The 22,364-nt window shown below is 48.9% G+C and overlaps 2 pseudogenes; both read left to right on the top strand.

Annotated features, from left to right (window-relative positions):
- The first annotated feature begins 1 nt into the window (after nt 1).
- Nucleotides 2-4,801, top strand: LOC123827885 (annotated as a pseudogene).
- A 7,717-nt stretch (nt 4,802-12,518) lies between these two features.
- On the top strand, nt 12,519-16,334 carry LOC123827884 (annotated as a pseudogene).
- Nucleotides 16,335-22,364: the final 6,030 nt, after the last annotated feature.

Below are 22,364 nucleotides of genomic sequence, written 5' to 3'. Positions count from 1 at the left end.
TCTGGTGAAAATTTTCACCAGTTCCGTGTCCAGACCCGGCCGCGGGAAGTCTCAGTTCCAAGTCGTGGGCTACGTGGACCACACGGAGATCGTGCGGTTCAACAGCGACGCCGCGAGGCAGAGGCTGGAGCCGCGGGTGCCGTGGATGGAGCAGCCGTGGGTGGAGCAGGAGCATCCACAATTTTGGGACGACTACACACGGGACACCAAAAACTACGAGAAGATGTATGGAGGGAACCTGAACAACCTGCGCGCCTACTACAACCAGAGCGAGGACAGTGAGCCACGTGCGCGCAAATACACACCGACCCTCATCCCCACGGAAAGGCCGGGGTCGCCCGGGCGTCACTCAGTGGCTGCGGGGTGCGCGCGACATCCAACCCAGAAGGAATTCAAGGGGACTTTAACCGGTTTGAATTCTCAGTTTGGGTTCAACACCGCGAGTGGGGTACTCACTAGTGCGGTCCCTCACTAGTCTGGCCCCAGTCAGACTCCTTGTCGGGGTGGGAATAAGTGGAGGAACCTGACGCCGGGGCGGGGTCAGGGGCTCACACCTTCCAGGAAATGAGGGGCTGCGTCGTGAGCTCAGACGGGCGCTTCCTCCGTGGGTACGTGCTCGCCTACGACGGCACCGACTTCATCGCCCTGAACAAGGACCCGGACTCCTGGACCGCAATCGACACTGCGGCCCGGATCACCTGGTGCAAGTTGGCGGAGCTCCCTGCAGCAGAGTGACAGCGGGCAGTCCTAGGGGACATCTGCCTGCGCTGGCTCTGCCTGTTCCTGGAAAACAGAAAGGAGACAATGCTCTGAACAGGTACCAGGGTGTGGGCCTCCCCGAGGAGAGGATCAGTGGGCTGGGGCGGCTTCCTACAAAGAGAGAAGGGAAACTGGGCAGTGTCAGAATCCACCTCCTGCTCAGGAGAGGGAAGAGTTCCCCAGGTCTCTTCATTCAGTGGCTCAACCGTGGGCCCAGCTTTCTCGAAAAAACAGTAAGGGTCCCAGCCTCTCCCTGGAACACCCCACAGTGGTTCCCTCACATTCTGCAGCACCTGGTGTACCAAGGTACTCTCCCTGGTTCTCCACTGAGACCTTCTCTGGAGGCCTGACTCCTGCTTTTTTCAGTCATTTAGCCTCCACCTGAGTCTGTGTCTCCCCTTAGAGACCCGATCACTCCTACCCCAGGTTCTTGCACTGATTCTGGAACTTTCCAAGAAATAGAAGATTAACCCAGATGGCTCTGCCAAGCTGCTGTCTGGGTGTTGCTCTCCCTTCCCCCACCTCCACTGTCCTGTCCACTCTCAGGGTGGTCACATGAGCACTACTAGAGTGTCCCATGACCAATGCAAAGTTGCTGATTTTTTTCACCCTCCCCTCAGACCCTCCAAAGACACACATGACCCACCACCCCATTTCTGACCATGAGGTCACCCTGAGGTGCTGGGCCCTGGGCTTCTACCCTGCTGACATCTCCCTGACCTGGCAGCGTGATGGGAAGACCTGACCCAGGACATGGAGCTGGTGGAGACCAGGCCTGCTGGGGATGGGACCTTCCAGAAGTGGGCAGCTGTGGCTGTGCCCCCTGGAGAGGAGCAGAGATACATGTGCCATGTGTAGCACCAGGGGCTGCCTGAGCCCCTGACCCTGAGATGGGGTGAGGAGGGGGCATGGGCACAGAGCCTCTCCTCAGGGTGTCCCTGAGCAGAGTCAGGACTCAGGCCTGAGGTTGACCTCTCACCTTCCCCTCGCAGAGCCCCCTCCTCAGACCACCATCACCATCGTGGGTGTCTCTGCTGTCCTGGGTCTCCTTGGAGCTGCAGCTGCTGGAGCTGTGCTGTGGAAGAGGAAGTGCTCAGGTGGGCAAGGGGTGGGGCTGAGTTTCCTGTCCCCCTGTGGGTCAAGCCCAGGTGGAAGTGTGCTCTGCCTTCTTAATGGGCATCGTGTCCCCACTTGGGTGCTTGTTTATCTGGGGCCTATTTGCTAACACTGACTCTTTAGTGAGGCCCATGGGAAAGTGAGGGACACATTTATCACCTGATGATTTAGTGATGGGGACTCATTCCCAGCTGTCACAGGTCAGAGGGAAAGGTCCCTGCTGAGGACAGATGTCCAGATGGGTGGTAGGTCCAGTCCCCACACATGTACTTTCCCTGTGTTTCTGGATTCTAACATGAGTGTTTAGTCACAGTTCTGGAGCCTTCCCTGTGCTTCAGAGTATGGGGCTCTGTTAGGGTGATGGGACCCAGTGTTCCCCCTAACTTCTCACAGAACATTTTCTTCCCACAGGCAGAGATAGAGAGAGCTACACTAAGGCTCCATGTAAGTCTGGGTGTTGGGGAGGTGACATCTGGGACGCTTGGGAGAGTGTAGGGTGGAGTCTGTGACAGGGTTCCCCCACCCCTAACTCCGCTGTTTTGTCTTCCTCAGGCAGCGACAGTGCCCAGGGCTCTGATGTGCCTCTCACAGCTCCTGATGGTGAGACCCTGAGGGCAGGAATTGAGGGGTTTGAGACTGAGAGACACACTGGGTTTTCAGGATTCTCAGGTGGGACATTCTGAGCATGAGGTGGGCTGTGGGAGAATGTGACACTTCTGAGACTGACCTGAATTTGTTCATGACAGCTTCTTTCCCAGTGTGACAGAGCTGCTTTCTAGGGGACCTGCTGCTTGAATAGTCACTGCAGCCTCCCTTTGGAATATTAAGGATCCTTGACTGCTATTTCTGCAACCAGCATCTGATCATGCCTACATTATATTAAAATTGGCTATATATTTATATACATAAACTAAACAGAAGTGATTTAGATTAAAAATGCCAAGTTGTATGGTTTCCACTAGTAGTTATTCTATCTACACCTTCACCCTGTTTGTTAACCTGTGCTAGTCACTTTAAGTTCATCAACTTACCATGAGGTATGCAGACAACGCAGGAGGGACAGACTGTGTGCCACAGGACAAGGGGACCTCACAGCTCCCCGGTGATGTTCCCTGTGACCACTTGTGCTCCATGCACTATTCAGGGTTTCTTCCCACACATCCAAATGTACCTTTTGGAGCTTCTGCCTTTGATGGTTTAGTCCCCTGATGCTAACCAATTGTGGCTTTGTTGCCTAGGAGTCACCCCAAGCTTGCAGGACACACTCTTATAGTCCTCATGGGTGTCCATGTGGGGTGCAGTGAGCTGACCAATCCAAAAATGAAGAACATCTGATTTTGTCAGGAACACCTGATAAAGCAGGAACTGTTCCAGTGTCCACTGTCCTTAATCCACTGCAGACACTGCTCTCATTCTGTGGATGCTGAGTCCGGGAAGGTCATGGCCAATGAGCCAATGTCCTTAGTGGCTTCCTCTGAGAGTTCCTCCCCAACAGAGAGCCCTTGGGCCACAGGGTCAGTCTGGCTGCTGAGCTGAGAACAGGATCAGGAGACAAGGGACCAGCAAGGCAGGAGGGAAAGGTGTGGGGAAGCTCCCATGGTTCCAGGCTGCAGGTGCTGGGTGTTCTGACGGGGCTGTGAGTGGTGGAAACAGTGGGAAGGGACTGGACGCTGAATGCATTGGGAAGATGGATTTCACAGCATTTCCTAAGTATTCAATCTGGGGTGTGGGAAAGGATTCAAGGAAGGCACCCCACATGTGCACTGTGCCAGCAGAAAGATGGGGTTATATCAGCAGAGAGGGGGAAGACTCTGGCAGGAGCATGTGTAGGGGAAGGGCATGAATTTCAACCATTCAGCTGAAGAGAAGGTCAAGGTGAGATGTGTGTTAGACACACCAGTGAGGTGTCAGGTTAGACAGACGACTGTGGGGACCTTGAGGAGACATGTCTGGGCTGAAGACATAGATGTGGAGGTGATGCTATGAAAATGACATTAAATCTGTGAGCATGGATGAGGCCACCAAGGGAGCCAGGACTGTGGAAGAGGACAGAACAAGGACTGGACACTGCACCCACCTGTCCTGACAGTGGGGACCTTCATCCTGGTGACTCCCTAGTCTGGTGTTGGCCATGTTTCCCCATCACAGATTCACCATTTGGTGTTTGTCATTCATTAGCAATTTACAGGGAGATATTCTGAGGTTGTCCTGCTGTGCTCTTCACCACTTCTCCACTCACCCTGCTTACCCCCTCTCATACCTTCCACCCAAGTCAGTGAAAATATAATGGCTGTCCTGTGTCAGCCCTGGACATTTATTTTAGGGTGTGAAGTACAATTTAGAGAACATAGTCAATAATGTTGTCATAATTACATATGGTGTGAGATGTGTACTAGATTTATCAGGGAGATTAATTAACAAGCTATATAAATGTTTAATCACTGTGCTTTAGAAATGGAACTAATAAATTCTATATTTCAACTGTTTTGAAAGATAAAAATATATGTATAAAGTTTAAAAGGTGCTAACTTGGACATCATGCCCAATATCCTGACACCATTTTAGGGAGAAATTTGAGTATTTTGTAAGAAGCCCACAAGCCAGATTTTGAACCACACAATTAAGTGATGAGCTAGGGCCCACGTTGGGGAAAGGACTTAAATACACAGGCAAATGTTTTTCCCCATGACTGGGGATGCAAAGGTAGTTCATATACTGTCATACAAGGGTGGAAGGTACATGTTGTTTTCTCTACTGTGGGGTAAAATCAAGAGGAAGATTTAGAAAGTGGCTCTCAGTTCAACATAATGAAAGTCTCAGAATACTTGTTCTCTGTAATTATCCCCCTGAGTGATTTCTGGAACAAATAATGGAACCCATAGTTTTCAATTTGAACAAAAAGAGTTTATATGTGAGGTACAGGGGCTCATTTTTTTTATTTCAGAAGCCACAGAACAGACCTGAGTCCGTGAGAAGCCAGAGCTGTGGGACTAGAACCCACAGGCAGACCAGCCTGGGTCACAGGGATGACAGTGTGATGGACTTGGGGACAAGCTCTGACAAAAGGAAGAGCTAAATGAATGTGCCCAGCAGGAAACACCATGACTGGAGCTCGTGGCACAGATGTCCCTGCACCGCTGTGACTATGAGACTCTAAGTCAGCTCCACCCAGGGAACAGGGGACACTTTCTCTGCTCCTGCCCGCTGCTGTTTGTGAGGGGTGACTCAGTATTTGCCATGCCTGTCCCTGGTCACCAGACAGGCCTGAGGCTGCCATCCTGTGGTCATGTCCTGTGTCACATTCACTGTCCTTGTGGTCTGGGCCAGCATCTCCATGGCGCTTCACCTACACAGACACCACCAGAGGCTGCAGCACATTCAGCTGCCACTAGTGCCCTCCAGAGACCAGAGCCACCCACACCCTGCTGATGCTGGAGGCCACCTGTGTCACTTCTAATGTGCTTGAGTCCATTTTTACACTCACATCAGTGCCTTTTTAGGTTTGGTTATTGGTTTCCTGTTTCCTCAGTATCAGTCCCTCCCTCCTGGTCCTCAGGTTCCTAGAACTGGAGGTGCTCTTGTGGTGTGGAAACCACAGTTGAGATGCTGAATATGAAGTCAGTTTCAACAGTAATTACTTCACTCAGTAATTATGTACTCAGTACCATTTCTTAGATAAAATCCACAATGATCTTAGAAGCTCAGTTTGAAACTGGTGCTTCATTGGAAGTTCTTCAAGTCAATCCAGAACATTATGAGCTTGATAAAGATGCATAAAATTATAGGAAATTATGTTTCCCCACTGACCAGGGCAGCTGTTGAAGAGAATTTCCTTCCTTTAGGAACATTGAAGTGTTTCCAGAAATTTCTTTTCAACATGAATGTGGGCAATACTTGTCCAAAAAATGATGCAGATTTTATCCCCTCGATGAAGACAATCCTAGGAAATGGAGCAGTGCTTTCTATATTACTTTGTGGGGGTTTTTTTTTTTCATATTTCACCCATATGCTGGCATGTTACATGTAAAATAAGGGTTGTTCCATGGAGATGCTACTGTCCACATGTGAAGATTTCTTTTAAAATTCTCAACCGAGGATATATTTACTAGAGAGATGAGAAGGGAGGGTGGGAGGGAGGGAGGAAGGAAGATTGATTCACCAGTTGCCTGTAACCTGTGCCTGGATGGAGGACCACACCCACAACTGAGGTAGGTGCCTTGTCTGAGTCTCTGACCCACAATCTTTACTGTAGGGAGGACACTCCAGTGAACTGAGCCACAGGGCCAGGGTTGAAGGGTTTTTTATTGTTTTTTGGTTTTCTTTTTGTTTTTTTTTTATACCTGACCCTCTGTGAAGTTTGTTGATGGAATGGATGAAGTGCTATTAAAGTGCCCTAAAGCTGACATTTATAGATTTGTCAATAGAATTTTCAGTTTATCGGTGAAAAATAGAAGTGGGGACTTTGGATTTTTTTCTGCTATTTGGTTTTTTCTTTATCTTTTTCTTTGGCAGCAGTCTGGTATTCTTAATATTTTATATGCTATTCATGTTAAATTATATCTTTTTCAGTGGTTGTTGTAGCCATATGAAATGCATTTCTAAAGTATTATAGTCTAGTTAGAACTGCTGTTGACCATTTCAAAGAATATGTAAGAATTCTACCTCAGTGTATTTCTGTATACCTCCTCAGATGCGTTGGGAAATTGATTTCATGTGTTTTTATTCTATTATTACCCACAAGAAATATTATTTTTGTCATCATGAGCTAGTGAGCTCTTCCAGAAAATAAGAAATGGTATAGAAGCATACATTACCAATGTATCCCCAGAATGGCTGATTCTGTAAATTATTATTTTTCATGTAAATGTGCTATTCCTATATACTACAAAGAACGTTTTTTAGCTTTCTTTGAGTGCAGGATTTCTCTAGTGGATTTGTTCCCTGTTTATTTACATAAAATTACCTTTATTTCACCTGCTGTTTCTTTTACAAAATTGGACAAACTCCTTTTATTTTAAAAGACAGTAAAATGTGACCAATAAAAAAATCTATTTAGCACCAATGAAACATCTTAAAAAGGAAACAATTCAATGACCACAAATGACTTTTACTTTTAAAATTCTTGATTTGAAATCATCATTTCAAATATACATAATCTCCTCCCTTGCCCAGGTACTAAACTGTTAACACTTTGCTGTATTGGGTTTAACACCAGTTGTTCTGAATTGTTCTCATTATTAGTGTGTTTTCATCCGCGGGAGAGCAGTGTGTGCGCATCTGAAGCCCAAGCTGTGGTTTCCTTCCACACTGACGCTGGGTCACCCCACAACCCCACTGCCCTTCGATGTAGAAAACCATCATTGAAACCACACTACCGCTCTCCCACCTCAACCTTCTTTACTCAGCAGAGTCACCCCACCTCGGGGTCTTCCTGACATTTCTCTTGCACAGGAGTCAGTGTGCGCTTCCTTGGCAGAGGGTCTGGAAAAGCCTGTCTCAGAGGGACATTTGGATCCCCGGGCGGGCACGTTGCAGCGTCAGACCCACCAGCAAGCAGGGACCTCAGTCTCCGCGTCCTTCCGCGGGTGAATGGGTGAGGAAGGATGCAGTGCAAGCGCAGCGCGGTATTGCTCCGCCAGAGCAAGAAAAGCCTTGTGCCTTTTGCCACAACGCAATTAGGCAAGGAGGGCATTATGCCGAGTGAAATAATAAGTCAGACCGAGAGAGACAAATACTCTATGTTCTCACTCATATGTGGAATCTTAAAAAGCCTAACTTTTAAAACAGACAGGGCCATAGATTTGCACACCGGGAGTGCAATCACAAGAGTGCCGGTGTAAGAGGTTTCCTTGGTCTCTCCCCTTGAAGTTCCAACAATATGAACAGCTGTAAGTCGACAGAAAGTCCCCCGCTCGATGCTCACACGTGTCTGAGAGACTCACTCACGTCTGAAGGTGGGAAGAGAGAAGAGCTCAGATGGTGCTGAACACACACCCAGAGCTCACAGTCCGGACTCTCAGGGGGTCTCAGCCCCTGAAGGGGAGGACTCGGGCTGCCAAGGCCACTCCCTTCAGCTGGGAGGAGCACAGGTTGAGCATTCCTGCAGGAGGGTCGGTAGGGGTTGTGGCTGAGCTTAGACACCTGGACAGGGATGAAGCACAGGATGTGGCCATGGTTGTCTGGCCTTAGACCACCCAGACAGAGAAACAAAGCCAGAGCCTGGCCGCCTCTCCTCACTCTCCCAGGCTTTGCCTTCCTTGGTTCCCCCTGTGCTCGCTTCCTCTCCCCCTCCCAGAGCGCGCAGCAGGCAACCAGAGAAGCTGTAGCAGTGCTTTGGGGGTTGCAGAGCACATTATCTGCAAACCTGGGAAGCGCAGCACAGAAATATTTTTTCTGAGAGGGACAGGGGCACCGTGCTACTGATGCCAAGGTCAAATGCAGAGACACACAGGGGAGACTGCAGAGGTCTGCCCTTCACCTCTTCTAGGACAACAAAGCCATAAAGCCAGAGGCCAGCTGCCCCCAGCTCACCCCCCCCCCCCCGCCCTCCCCGCCACCCCCTCATTCCACCCCCTCCACCAAACACACACACAGAGCAGCTGCGCTGCTAGCAGCGTCTGTCTGCAGGGGGCAGCCCTGTGATTTCAGGCATTTTGAAACCCCATCACTCACTAAATCCCCTCTTAGGCTTAGTCCCCTGAGACCGAGGTGACCAGAACACAGAGGAGACACCTACCTTTGCAGGGACTATGGGCTATTTCCCACCATCCTGCAGACAGTCAGATCTGCGCGAGAGAACTAAAAAAAGGCCTTACCGTGTGTTTCGACGCCCCCTACAGGAAAACAACACAAAGTCTTCTTGTTAGTCTTCTGGGGAAGCGCACCTCTTATACAGATGCCTAGAAAGAGAAGTGTCTGCCCTTCAGCGATCCGCACACCCACTTGTCTTGTCTCAAATTCCCCTGCAGGAGGTGCTGTCCCCTCAGGAATTTCTGCTGGGACACCGTCACCTCCGGTGTGGATGCAGTGTGTGTCACTCATGTTTGTCTCTCTCATTGAATGGGGACGCCCCTCTGACTTCTCTTAACAAAAACTTTATTATGACATACAGACTGTATGTCAACTGTAATTAAAAATAAAGACATTAAACTCATGGGCCCAGTCAACAACGTGGTGATTACGGGGGGCAAGGTGGGTGGTTGGAGGTGGGAGATTGTATGAAAGGGATATATGCTGATGGAAAAAAATAAATAAAAAGAAGAAAATGAAAGAAATTACTTCAAGTTAAAAAAAGTGATGACTTGGACTTCATGCCCAACATTCTGACAGTAACCTTCAGGAGAAATTTGAGTATGTTTAGACAAGCCCACAAGTCATCCTGGTTTCAGCCAGATTTAGATGCACACAATTCAGTGGTGAGATAGGGCCCAGGCTAGGGAAATGACTGAAATGCACATTTCAATGTTTTCTTCCTCTGGGTGAGGAAAGGTAGTTCATACATCATCATATGAGGGTGAAGGGTACACGATGTGTTCCTTACCGTGGGGAAAGTGAGGCGGAAGATGGAGAAAGTGGCTGTCAGTTCAACATCATGAAAACCTTTGAATGCTCGCTCTCTGCAATGATACCCCTGAGTGGTTTCTGGAGCAAATAGCGGAACCAGTATTTTACTTTAAACATAAAAAGACTTATATGTGGATTAGTGGGAGCTCATTTTATTTCATGCAAAGTCACAGAACAGACCCGAGGTATGAGCGGGGACAGCTGTGGGACTAGAACCCACAGGGAGACCAGCCCCAGGTCACTCAGGATGACCAGTGAGGTCCCCTTAGGTCTCCGAGTGTGCAAGGCTGCCACACAGGTCTCCCCTGAGCTTCTCAGGTTACTATGTGTCCCCTTTCCTTCCACAGGTCTCCCCTTTTAGTCATAAATCAATCAAAGCATTCATCGCTGACCAACCCTGAGCTGTGGCTGAGCTTAGACACCTGGGCAGGGAGGGATGAAGCACCTGGGCAGGAAGCTACTCGAACTTCATATATACATGAACTCCCAGCACTATTCTCTGAACCCATGTAGAACACCCCCACCTTGCCCTCCTCCTGTCTTCAAAAGTGCCACCTCCAAGGCATAGCCAGGGAAGAGAGTAAGGCAGGACTCTCCTTCGTCATTTCACTGGTGCATCACTGCCCCTTCTGCAGCTGACAGAACTTCCCCACAGAATTCCCTCTGAACTCCCCAACCAGGAGCAAATTAAGGACCCAGGAGACACAGATCTGGCCTCACCATTGTCAACTGGCTCATTAATACACATTTTGAAAGATGGAAAGAAGCAATACAAACTTAAACAATCATTTTTGAAACAGAGAACCTTGGTTTTTCCCCATCTGAAAGGACCAATCATCCTTTCCTAAAGCAACTTCTTGCCCACAAATTAGAATCACAGAGAGATTTTTTTTTCCTTTCCACGAGCCTAAGGGAAAAAAAGACAAGATCATGTCAGGTATCACAAATAGATGGTCACCAAATGGGAGGAGGGGCTAGTGGCTGCAGACACTCGCATAGCCCAGGCAAGGTGGCTCAGTTGGTTGGATTATCGTCCCATACTGCTGAAGGTTGAGGGTTTGAGCCCTGGTTGGGGCATGTTCTGGAGGCAACCAATGTCTCTCTCATTCTTTCTATCTCTTCACCCTCCCCACCCTTCCTCTGTGTCTCTAAAACCAATACAAACCTGTCCTCTGGTGAGGATTGAAAAAAAAAAGACACTCAGGTGGAGTGGAGACCTTCTCACCACCTAACATACAGACCCAGGATGAATCACATCTTCATGCCATCTAGCAATTTAAACATCAGAAGTTTAAATGGGGGTACACCAAATGGACCCTGGAAATGTTGAGCTTCCCATGTCATAGATAAATGGGTAGAGGTTACCCCCAAATGAGCTAGAGTTTGAGTGTTCTGTAGGGCCTCCCACAAGCATCCAGGTCACAAGAAAGTGGGGTATTTACAGACATATCTGCCCACCGAGTAATAACAATACTTTTTGAAATGGGAGCACATTGATTTTTTTTTCTTATTTCATGGACATCAAGCCACTGGCACGTAGCTGGTGAATCTGAGGACAAGACACACTGTGACAGGTAGGGCAGGTCGCTGCAAGACTTTCCCACAACATGCAGGTATTTCTGTTAGCTCTTCATCATCCATTGCTGAAGCTAGTATGTGATACTCATCTAGGTAGCTCCATATGTGATTTCACCAGAGGAATCATCAGGGACATGTTCTTGGAGAAATTTCCCCAAGATGGGTTCTTTATAATACACTTATTGAGAAAAAAAATGTACCAAAGCTTATAATGATAGTAGGAGAAGCCCAATGTGCTGCCAAAAAAAGCATTAACTTCATTATCATAATGAATAATTACAATACCATTGTCTAGTAGGTGGGAAAGATGAGCAGGTACCCAAGTTAAGTTTTCCATGTGTAAGAAGGAAGGGGGTCTGGACAGACGGGCACTGTTTCCATGAGGAAGCCATGAGGAGGATAATAACAATATAAAATCATCTTAATGTACAGTCAGTCAACAGCAGCAGCAATTTGTGAGCCTGCAGCCCCATTGCTGTGTTGGGACAGCTGTCTGCCTGCCTGGTCGGTGGCTTCTTGCCCTTGAAAAGTCCTTGATTTCCAGGGTAGGTGGAGGCGAGTGTCAGGGAAGGGGCAGATCTCCATGCACTGTCAGGAGCCTTTTTTAAATGAGAAATGTGACCCCAGGAGTTAACTCCTTTGAGTTGGGCTGCATGTGGGTTAGTTAGTAGGACCTGGTAAGGTCCCTCCAATGAGGTTGCAGAGAGTCCTGTGTTTGATGTCTCTTCCAAATGACCGAATCTCCTGGTTGTAAGCCTTGATCTTTGAAATCTGTGTCTCCTGGGAGCACAGTGTGAAATGAATTGGTTTCTAATTTATCAGTGTTTTTAAGCTGGTTAATAAGTCCCTGACAGTAGTGTAGAAGGTCTCCTTTCAGCAAAATTGGTTCACACCCCCTTTCATCCAGGTGCACAAGGAGGCCAGAGACCAATCCCGAAGGAGAAAGTTCCTGTTCCCCAAAGGGCATGGCTCTCGGGTTGAGTTGCACTCCAGGGAGAGCTTCTGTCCAGGGCAGAGTGAAAGCTTCTGAAGTTCTGTCCAGTTGAATTTTGATGTCCCATTGGTGTGTCCCCCAGTCCAGAGGGTGGGGGTGAGGGGCACAGTGAAAGTGCTGCAGAAGGGGCCAAAGGTTCCAGACGGATTTTGTGACTTGTCCAGTGAAATGAGTCCTCAGTCACTCTGTCACTCAGAGGGAATTCTTCAATGGGGAGTTATTCTTTCTAACTAGAATTGCCAGTCATTAAGGCTGCCACTCTCCTGCAAGGCAACACCTCAACCCAGTGAGGAAACACACAAGTCATCACTCATGTACATTTGTGTCCCCGAAACAGTGAGATTTGGATGAAATGCAATTGCCAAACCTCACGTGGACCCACAGGGAGTGGGAAATGTCCTTGGGACCCAGGAGTGGGTTCCCAGCCTGTACTTTGGACAGATAGGACGTCTGCTATACTTTTCATGAGCTACAGCAGGAGAAGGTCTCCAGTGACATCGTTCACTCCATGAAACCACCTTCCCAGGACTCCAGTGTGGTGGCTCATGTACAGGTTCAAGTGCAAGGCGTCGGGCCCCTGCAGGTAAGATAGGTTCTGATTGGGTCCAAGCCACTCCTTTCTGTCTGGGTCAACATTTTCACCTTTTGTTGCTATATTCCCTTTTCTTCCTCCTTAGCTGTCTGACTAAACTGTCAAAGATAATCCTTTATTGACTTAATAGAAAGCAGGGAACATTTTTGGATCTGGATAATTTGTCCAATGCTGCCTGCCTAGCTGCAGTGTCAGCAAAATGACTTCCTTTCCCTTCCATGGAGGCAGCTTTAGAATGCCCTGGAATTTTGACAATGGTCCATTGCTTTGGGTCCTGTGTGGCATCTAATAAATCTGCAACCAGTTTTCCATTTGTTTGTGGGCTGCTCTGAGGAAGTGAGGAGGCCTCCCTACTTCCCCATCATCCCACAGTTCCAGCTGCACCAGGTGCACACGACTCTGAGTGTAAACATTGGCTATTGGACCTTCGTCCAGGTGACAAGCCCGAGTTAGAGCAATGGGTTCAGCATGCTGGGCAGATTTCATTTCCAGTCGATGAGAGCTCTCAATTGTGTCCACCATGGAAGTTGCTGCATATCCCTTTCAGTAATGTCCCTGTTCATCTCTCAGATAAGATCCCTCTGTAACCAAATTGAAGCAGCAGCATCAATAGGAGTTTCCTGTAAATCACTGCTAGGAACCAGCAGGTGGTCAGTCAGCACAACACAACTGTCTTCATGGTGTAAAGGGGGTAACAGGTGCAGGGTTAAGGTGATCACACCGAGCTAAAGTGACATCAGATGCAGAGAGCAGGACACTTCCTGAGAAGCCAAAAGACAAACAGACACGTGTTGAGAGTGATGAGAGGTCAGTAAAGAGTCAGCGGAATGAGGAACATAAATAGTTATATGAGTGCCCTGAATTCCGTCTTCTGTCTGTTTACACAACTCCGCTACACTTGATGACCAGCATTCCTGGAGGGGCGGGAAGTTTCCGGCAGGAGGACTGTTCTGGACAAAGCGCCAGGTCCCCAGACCTGGACCCTGACCCTGCCGGGGGTTCTCACTCCCATTGGCTGTCTGATCACTAAACAAGCCATCGTCATCACTAGAGCTTCTCTTTCCCCAGAAGCCCAGGATCTTGGTCCTGCTCCTGCTGCTCCCTGGGGCCCTGGCCCTAACCTAGACTTGGGACGGTGAGTGCGGGGCAGGAAAAAAGGGATCCCTCGGGGGCCAACGACCTGGAGAAGTCATGTCCCAGCACCCCAGGCCCAGACCTCAGATTCTCGCTTCACTCTGCCGCACCCCCTTCCTCCTCCTCCCAACCACTGCCCCCTGTTTTGTCCCCTGAATCCCCTGCCACTAGGGGTCCCGCTGCACCCCTAGCACGCGCGTCCTCCCCACCCCCAGGTCCGCACAGCCTGAGATATTTCAGCACCGCCATGTACAGACCAGGCCGCGGGAAGAGCCGGTACATCGTCGGCAGCTACGTGGGCGACACGGAAATCTTACAGTTTGACAGAGAGGTCGAGGCCAAGGCTGGAGCCGCGGGTGCGGTGGACGGAGCAGCCGTGGGTGGAGCAGGAGCATCCAGATTTTTGAAAGGACCAGACGCAGGAAATGAAGCACAATGAACAGACTTCCCGAGCAAACCTGAACAAGCTTCTGGCATACTACAACCTGAGCGAGGACGGTGAGCCACCGCTGCGCAGGTCCGGGAACGATCTCCATCCCCAAATAGGGGCCTGGGGCACCCTGAGGCTGTGGCCAGGTGTGGGCTGTGCTGGGCTAAGTGGGCGAGGCTGACTTCGGAAACGGGTCAGTGTCCCGCACCTTCCAGGAAGTGACCTGCTGTGTTATGGGGTCGGACTGGCGCTTCCTCCTCCGGTTCACTCAGTTCGCCTACCGCGGTACCGACTTCGTCACCCTGAACGAGGACCCACGCTCCTGGACCACAGCGGCCACAGCGGCTGGGCTCAGCTGGCACCAGTTAGTGCAGGTCCCTGATGCAGATGTCAGGAGGGTCTTCCTGGAGGACACCTGCATGTGCTGGCTCCTGGAGAAGGGGAAGGAGACGCTGCTCAGAGCAGGTACCAAGGCACGGGCCTCCCCAAGGAGGGGATCTGTGAGCTGGGGTGGCTTGCTACACCAAAAGGAGGAAAACCAGGCAGTGTCAGAATCTAATCCTGTTCTGGAGAGGGAAGAGTCCCCCAGGTGTCCTTATTCTGTGACTCACCCGCGGGCCCAGCTTTCTCTAAAGGACAATAAGGGCCCCAGCCTCTCCCTGAAACACCCCACAGCGGTTCCCTCACACCCTGCAACACCTGGTGCTCCAGGACGCTCTCCCTGGTTCTCTGGATGAGACCCTCTCTGCAGGCCTGACTCCGGGTTTGCTGAGTCATTCAGCCTCCACCTGAGTCTGTGTCTCCCCTCAGAGACCTGAACACTCCTACCCTAGGTTCTCACCCTGATTCTGGAAATTTCCAAGAAATAGGGGATTATCCCAGATGCCTCTGTCCAGGCTGGTGACTGGGTGTTGCTCTCCCTTCCCCCACCCCCGCTGTCCTGTTCACTGTCAGGGTGGTCACATGAGCACTGCTGGAGTGTCCCATGACCATGCAAAGTTCCTGAATTTTCTCACCCTCCCCTCAGACCCTCCAAAGACACACCTGACCCACCACCCCATCTCTGACCATGAGGTCACCCTGAGGTGCTGGGCCCTGGGCTTCTACCCTGCGGACATCACCCTGACCTGGCAGCGTGATGGGGAGGACCTGACCCAGGACATGGAGCTTGTGGAGACCAGGCCTGCAGGGGACGGGACCTTCCAGAAGTGGGCAGCTGTGGCTGTGCCCCCTGGAGAGGAGCAGAGATACACGTGCCATGTGCAGCACCAGGTGCTGCCTGAGCCCCTGACCCTGAGATGGGGTGAGGAGGGGGTATGGGCACAGAGCCTCACCTCAGGGTGTCCCTGAGCAGGGTCAAGACTCAGGTCCGAGGGTGACCTCTCACTTTCCCCTCCCAGACCCCCCTCCTCAGACCTCCATCACCATCATCTTCGTGAGCGTCACTGCTGCCCTTGGTCTCCTTGGAGCTGTGGTCACTGGAGCTGTGCTGTGGAGGAGGAAGTGCTCAGGTGGGCAAGGGGTGGGGCTGCATTCCCTGAACCCCTGGGGGTCAAGTCCAGGTGGAAGTGTGCTCTGCCTTGTTAAAGGGTATTGTATCCCCGCAGAGTTTTGTCCATCTGGGGCCTATATCCTAATACTGACCTTTTGTGAGGCCCTTGGGAAAATGAGGGACACATTTATCACCTGATGATTTTAGTGATGGGATCTGATTCCCAGCTGTCCCCAGAGTGTAGGGTCTCTGCTGAGGACAGATGTCCAGGTGGCTGGTTGCTCCAGTCTTCACACATGTACTTTCCTCATATTTCCTGATCTTACCCTGGGTGTTCAGTCACAGTTCTGGAAACTTCCCTGTGCTTCAGGAGTGTGGGAATCCTTTAGGGTCACAGGACCCAGCCTTCCCCCTGACTTCTCAGAGAAGGTTTTCTTCCCACAGACAGAGGCAGGGAGAACTACGCTGATTTTGTCTGTAAGTCTGGGTGTTGGGGAGGTGATGTCTGGGACCCTTGGGAGAGTGTGGGCTGGAGTCTGTGAGGGGGGCTTACCCACCCCATAACTCTGGTGTTGTGTCTTCCCCAGGCAGTGACAGTGTACAGGGCTCTAATGTGTCTCTCACAGCTCCTGATGGTGAGACACTGAGGGCAGGAAGTGTGGGGCATTGGGACTAAGGAGCACAGCTGTGTTTTGGAGATTCTCAGAGTGTGTTTGGGGAACATTCTGAGCATGTGGTGGCTGTGGGAGAATTTGACACTTCTGAGACTGACCTGAGTTTATTCTTGACAACTTTCTTTCTCAGTGTATCAGAGCTGCTTTCCATGGAAGTTGGTGTAAAAGTCATTGCAGCCTCCCCTTGGGACTTCAAGGATCCCTGACTACTGTTTCTACAACCAGCATCAGAATGTGTCTGTGTCCTTATCAGCATCATGTTAGAAGGTGGTCTCCAGGCCACCCTCCCCACAGGGAAGAAATACTTAGGAAAGAATTTTTTAAAAAATACCAGAACACCTGTGAATCGCTATAAAATGCAGTAGGTCTGTGCATTGGGGAACTAAGAACAGGCTGAATGGCCAGCCTCACAGAGCCCATGTTGTGTGGCAAAGGGACAAACCGCACACTGTGACCACAGTCAGTGAGGAAAGAGTTCCCCTGAGCAGGTAGGAGATGCTGTGGAGAAGGGAATGCACTGGGGTGTGTTGGGAGAGGCAGGAGGCCTGTTGGAATTTGGGTGGTCAGCCTAGGCCTCATGGGAAGGTGGCCTTGGAGTAGAGATGAGGAAGACACAAGGCATTATATGTCCTAATCCAGGAGATTGTCTGGGGCAGGTTCCTTCCAGGTAGGGACACCTCCTGTGCAGATGCCCTGGGGAGGGAGCCTGTGTGTATAGTTTTGGAGCAGTTGGGAGGCCCGTGTGGCTACAGCAGGGTCATTGAGAAAGTCTAAGTTCTGGCCATGTCATGTAGGCCGAGGGGATGTTGGAAGGACATTGAATGAGTCAGTTTTCAGGAAAGAGAGAGATGGTGTGACTTTCTCTTTATTTATTTTTTTTTAGTACAGAGATATTTATTTTAAAATTAGTGTTATGTAAATATATCAAAAGTGACTTAGATTAAAATCTCCAAAGTGTATGGTTTCCAGTAGGTGTTACTCTATCTACACCTTCACTGCTTTTGTTCCACTGTTCTGAGTCTCTTTACATCCATATACTTACCATGAGGCATAGAGACATTCTGGGAGGGACAGACTGTGTGCCATGGGACAAGGGGACCGCATGGCTCCCAGTGATGTTCCCTGTGACCACCTGTGCTCCATGTACAATTAAGGGTTTCTTCCCACACATCTCAATGTGACCTTCTGTGCCTCTGGCCAAGGCTGGTTGAGTCCCGTGACTCTAGCCAAGTGTTGCTTTGTTCTCTGGGAGTCACCCCAAGCTTCCAAGACCCCCTCTTGTAGACCTTAGGGGTGTTTGTGTGGAGTTCAGAGAGCTGACCAATCCAAACGTAAGGAACACCTGTTTACAGCAGGAACTATTTCAATGTCCACTGTCCTTAATCCACTGCAAACATTGCTCTCATTCTGTGGATGCTGAGTCCTGGAAGGTCATGGCCAAGGAGTCGATATCCTTAGTGGCTTCCTCTGAGAGTTCCTCCCCAAGAGAGAACCCTCAGGCCACAAGGTCAGTCTGGCTGCTGGGCTGAGAACAGAATCAGGAGACAAGGGACCAGCGAGGCAGGAGGGAAAGGTGTGGGGAAGCTCCCATGGTTCCAGGCTGCAGGTGCTGGGTGTTCTGACAGGGCTGTGAGTGGTGGAAACAGTGGGAAGGGACTGGACCCTGAATGCATTGGGAAGATGGATTTCACAGCATTTCCTAAGGATTCAATCTGGTGCATGGGAAGGGAGTCAAGGAGGACACCCCACATTTGTACTGTGCCAGCAGAAAGGTGGGGTTACATCAGCAGAGAGGGGGAAGACTCTGGCAGGAGCATGTGTAGGGGAGGGGTGGGTATTTCAAGCTTTCAGCTGAAGAAAGGGTCAAGGTGAGATGTGTGTTAGACACACCAGTGAGGTGTCAGGTTGGACAGATGAGTGTGGGGACCTTGAGGAGAAATGTCTGGGCTCGAGACATAGATGTGGAGGTGATCTATGAAAATGACATTTAAATCCGTGAGCATGGATGAGGCCGCCAAGTGAACCAGGACTGTAGAAGAGGAAGAACAAGGACTGGACACTGCACCCACCTGTTCTAACAGTGAGGATATTCAATCTGGTGACTCCGCCTCCTGTGACGGCATGTTTCCCCACCACAGATTCACCATTTGGTGTTTGTCATTCATTAGTAACTTACAGGGAGATATTCTGAGGTTGTCCTGCTGTGCTCTTCACCACTTCTACACTCACCCTCCTTAGCCCCTCTCATAACTTCCACCCAAGTCAGCAAAAATATGATGGTTGTCCTGTATCAGCCCTGGACACTTATGAGTAGGGTGTGAAGTACAGCTTAGAGAACATAGTCAATAATGTTGTCATAATTACGTATGGTATGAGATGTGTACTAGATTTATCAGGGAGATTAATTAGCAGGCTATATAAATGTTTAATCACTGTGCTTTACAGATGAAACTAATAAATACTATATTTCAACTGTTTTGAAAAATAAAAACAAATATTTAAAGTTTAAAAGGTGCTAACTTGGACATCATGCCAGCATCAATATCCTGTCAGCATTTGGGGGGAGAAATTTGAGTATTTCATAAGAAGCCCACAAGCCAGATTTTTTACCACACAATTCAGTGATGAGCTAGGTCCCATGTTGGGGAAAGGACTTAAATCCATACGTAACTGTTTTTCCAAATGACTGGGGATGCAAAGGTAGTTCATATATTACCATATGAGGGTGGAAGGTACATACTGTTTTCTCTACCGTGGGGTGAAGCCAAGAGTAAGACTGAGAAAGTGGCTCTCAGTTCAACATCATGAAAATCTCAGAATGCTCGCTCTCTGCAATGATACCCCTGAGTGGCTTCTGGAGCAAATAGCGGAACCCAACATTTTGTAATTTAAACATATAAAAGAATTTATATGCGGATTATTGGGGGCTCATTTTATTTCAGGAAAAGTCACTTAACAGACCTGAGGTGTGAGCAGGAAGAACTGTGGGACTAGAACCCACAGGGAGACCGGCCCCGGATCACTTGGGATGACCAGTGAGGTTCCCTTAGGTCTCTGAGTGTGTAAGGCTGCCACACAGGTCTTCCCTGAGCTTCTCAGGTTACTATGTGGCTCCTTTCCTTCCACATGCCCCCTTTTTGGTCATAAACCAATCAAAGCACGCATTGCTGACCAAGCCTTTGGGTGGGTAGGAGGCCCCACCATGCTGGGAAGGCTCACTCCTGGGCTTTCTCAGAGTCAGGTCTGTCTTGGTGAACAGGGCAGACCCCTGGGAACAGGGCCAGGCTGTAACTCCAAACGGCATTGAAGGTTGAAGTGTTATTATTCAGAGAAGGTGGGGGAACAGGAGGCAGTCAGAGCCTTCGTGTCCTTGTTTGTGAATGTTCTGGATCTTTTCCAGTTTTTCAGCTGCGGTGGCCTGAGTCTTTTCGCTGCTTGTGGTCAGTTGTGTTTTTCTGCCTCTGGTGTAACAGTCACACCAGGGACAACAGTAACTGTATTAACCCGCAACACCGATTAGAAACACAAAACATCTAATACTAGACAAGGAAGCGTCTGAGGGGAACTGGTGTCCCAGCCACCAAAACCCTTTGCATGTATCCTCAGAAGTTTTACTAACTTAATAATATGTCTTCCTCCCTGGTCCACTGTCCTTTCTACCTTGTGTGTTATGTTTGGTCAGATGAACTATGACGTACTATTATTTCATTATCCAGAAGCTCTAATTTTTCTTCTGGCCACTTAGTTTCCATAGGAATGAATTCACAGAAGGATTAAGTTCAATTTCCCAGAGTGCTGGATTTTTTAAGTATATTTTATTGATTATGCTATTACAGTTGTCCCAATTTTCCCCCTTTATCTCCCTCCAACCTGCACCCCCAACCCTCCATCATTCCCCCCTTAGTTCATATCTATGCGTTGTACATACAAGTTCTTTGAGTTCTCTGTTTCCTATATCATTTTTTACCTCTCCCCATCTATTTTATACCTACCAATTATGCTTCTTCCCTGTACATTTCCCCCCACATTCTTCCCCTCCCCCTTCCCACAGGTCTTTGACCTGTACCCCCTTTCCCTCCAGGTGATGTCCATTTCTCTGATTCCATTCCTATTCCAGTTGTTGCTTAATTTTTGTTTTTGTTGTTTTTCTTTTTTTTAGGTTTATTTGTTGATAGTTCTGAGTTTGTTGTCATTTTACAGTTCATAGTTTTTTATCTTTTTTAATTTCTTAGGTGAGTCCCTTTAACATTTCTTATAATAAGGGCTGGTGATGATGAACTCCTTTAACTTTACCTTATCTGGGAAGCACTTTATCTGCCCTTCCATTCTAAATGATAGCTTTGCTGCATAGGTTGATCTTGAGTGTAGGTCCTTGCCTTTCATGACTTTAAATACTTATTTTCCTCAGTCTTGCTTGGACACAGGCAGAGGCCTAAAGATGTGATCCTTACCCACACATCCATGGCCAATGTCATGATTCTTCTCTCCTCTGGGATTCCCCACAGGATGGCAGCTTTGGTTTAGAGCATCTTCCCACCTCCCCAACCCCGTCCACTCTTGGGTATGTGTCTGTTATGTACAGAGAGCACCACCTTGTGACCACCTGAGTCCTGGGCACCTATAAGTTCTTCACAGAACCCTGGGAGAGTGGAAAGGAGGATGCTCAGAGGAGGAGCCCCAAGCTCCTCCATCCTTCCTGTTGCATCTGCTGAATATTCAGCTGGATGTTCAGTTTCTTTCTTTGTTCCCTGCTTTCAAGATTTTATTTATTTAATTTTAAAGAGAGGGGAAGGGAAAGAGAAAGAGAGGGAGAAGGAAAGAAACATTAATGTGTGGTAGACTCTTGCACGCCCCCCACTAGGAACCTGACTTGGCCCAAAACCCAGGGATGTGTCCCCACCAGAAACGGAACTGGAGACCCTTTGGTTCACAGGTCCTTGGCCAATCTATTGAGCTACAACAGCCAGGGCCAGTTTCTTAATGAATATCTCTGCACTTGTGAAAGTCACTGCTCCACTGAACAGGCACAAAGATACCAACAGCAAAGGGAAGTGTTTAGTGCACCCTCAAAATCCAGTGCAGGCATTGCCATCTTGTGGTCATGTCTTGATGTCAGGTTCTTTGTCTTCATGATCTGGCCCAGAGTCTCCATGGTGCTTCACCTGCACAGACACCACCAGAGGCTGCAGCGCATTTAAACCCCGCAGTCACCACCAATGCCCTCCAGAGACCAGAGTCACCCACACTGAGCTGATGCTGGTGGACACCTGTGCCACTTTCTATGAGCTCGATTCCATTTCTTTCCATCACTCTCTTTGTAGATTCTGGTCTGTGGTTGATGCAGATGTTTCAGGTCTTGGTTTCCTGTTCGCCCAGCATCAGCCCCTCCCTGCTGCTCCTCAGGGACCTAGAACTCCTGAGTCTGCTCTTGACGTGGCGAAACCACAGTTGAGATGGTCAATATACAGAAGATAGCTTCAATAGTAACCATGACTACTCTGTTCAGGAATTATGTCTTCAGTACCATTTATTACATAAAATCTGTGATGACCTTGGAAGCTCAATTTGAAATTGGAGCTTCTCTGGAAGATTTTGAAGTCAATCCAGAATATAACCAGCTTGATAAAGATCCATAAAATTGTAGAAGAAATATGTTTCCCCACTGACCAGTGCAGCTGTTGAAAGGAATCACCCTTTTTTTTTTCAGGAATATTGAACATTTTCCATAAATTTACCTCAATGTGAATGTGGGTGACAGTTGACTTACCAATATATTGGATTACCACATAATCCAGTATTGGTCTAGATTCATATTACTCTTCTGTGGGTGAAGGTTTTATTTCATGGATGAAGGGAAAGACTTTGGGAAATGAACAATTGTTTTAACCATTGTTTTATATCTTTTTCCCCCTGATACGTCTGCAATGTGCTGTCATGTTACAGAGAAAATCAGGTAGTTCCTTTGAATTGCCTCCTCTTACCTGTGCTGATTTGTTTTACATGGTTGGCTCTCCATGAACTTTGTTCATTGG

Source organism: Phyllostomus hastatus, unplaced genomic scaffold, assembly GCF_019186645.2.
Source record: "Phyllostomus hastatus isolate PE091 unplaced genomic scaffold, TTU_PhHast_1.1 phas_contig_917, whole genome shotgun sequence".
In the NCBI taxonomy this organism is placed as follows: Eukaryota; Metazoa; Chordata; class Mammalia; order Chiroptera; family Phyllostomidae; genus Phyllostomus; species Phyllostomus hastatus.
The sequence above is the reverse complement of the archived record's forward strand: the minus strand, read 5'-3'. Positions and strand labels throughout refer to the sequence as shown.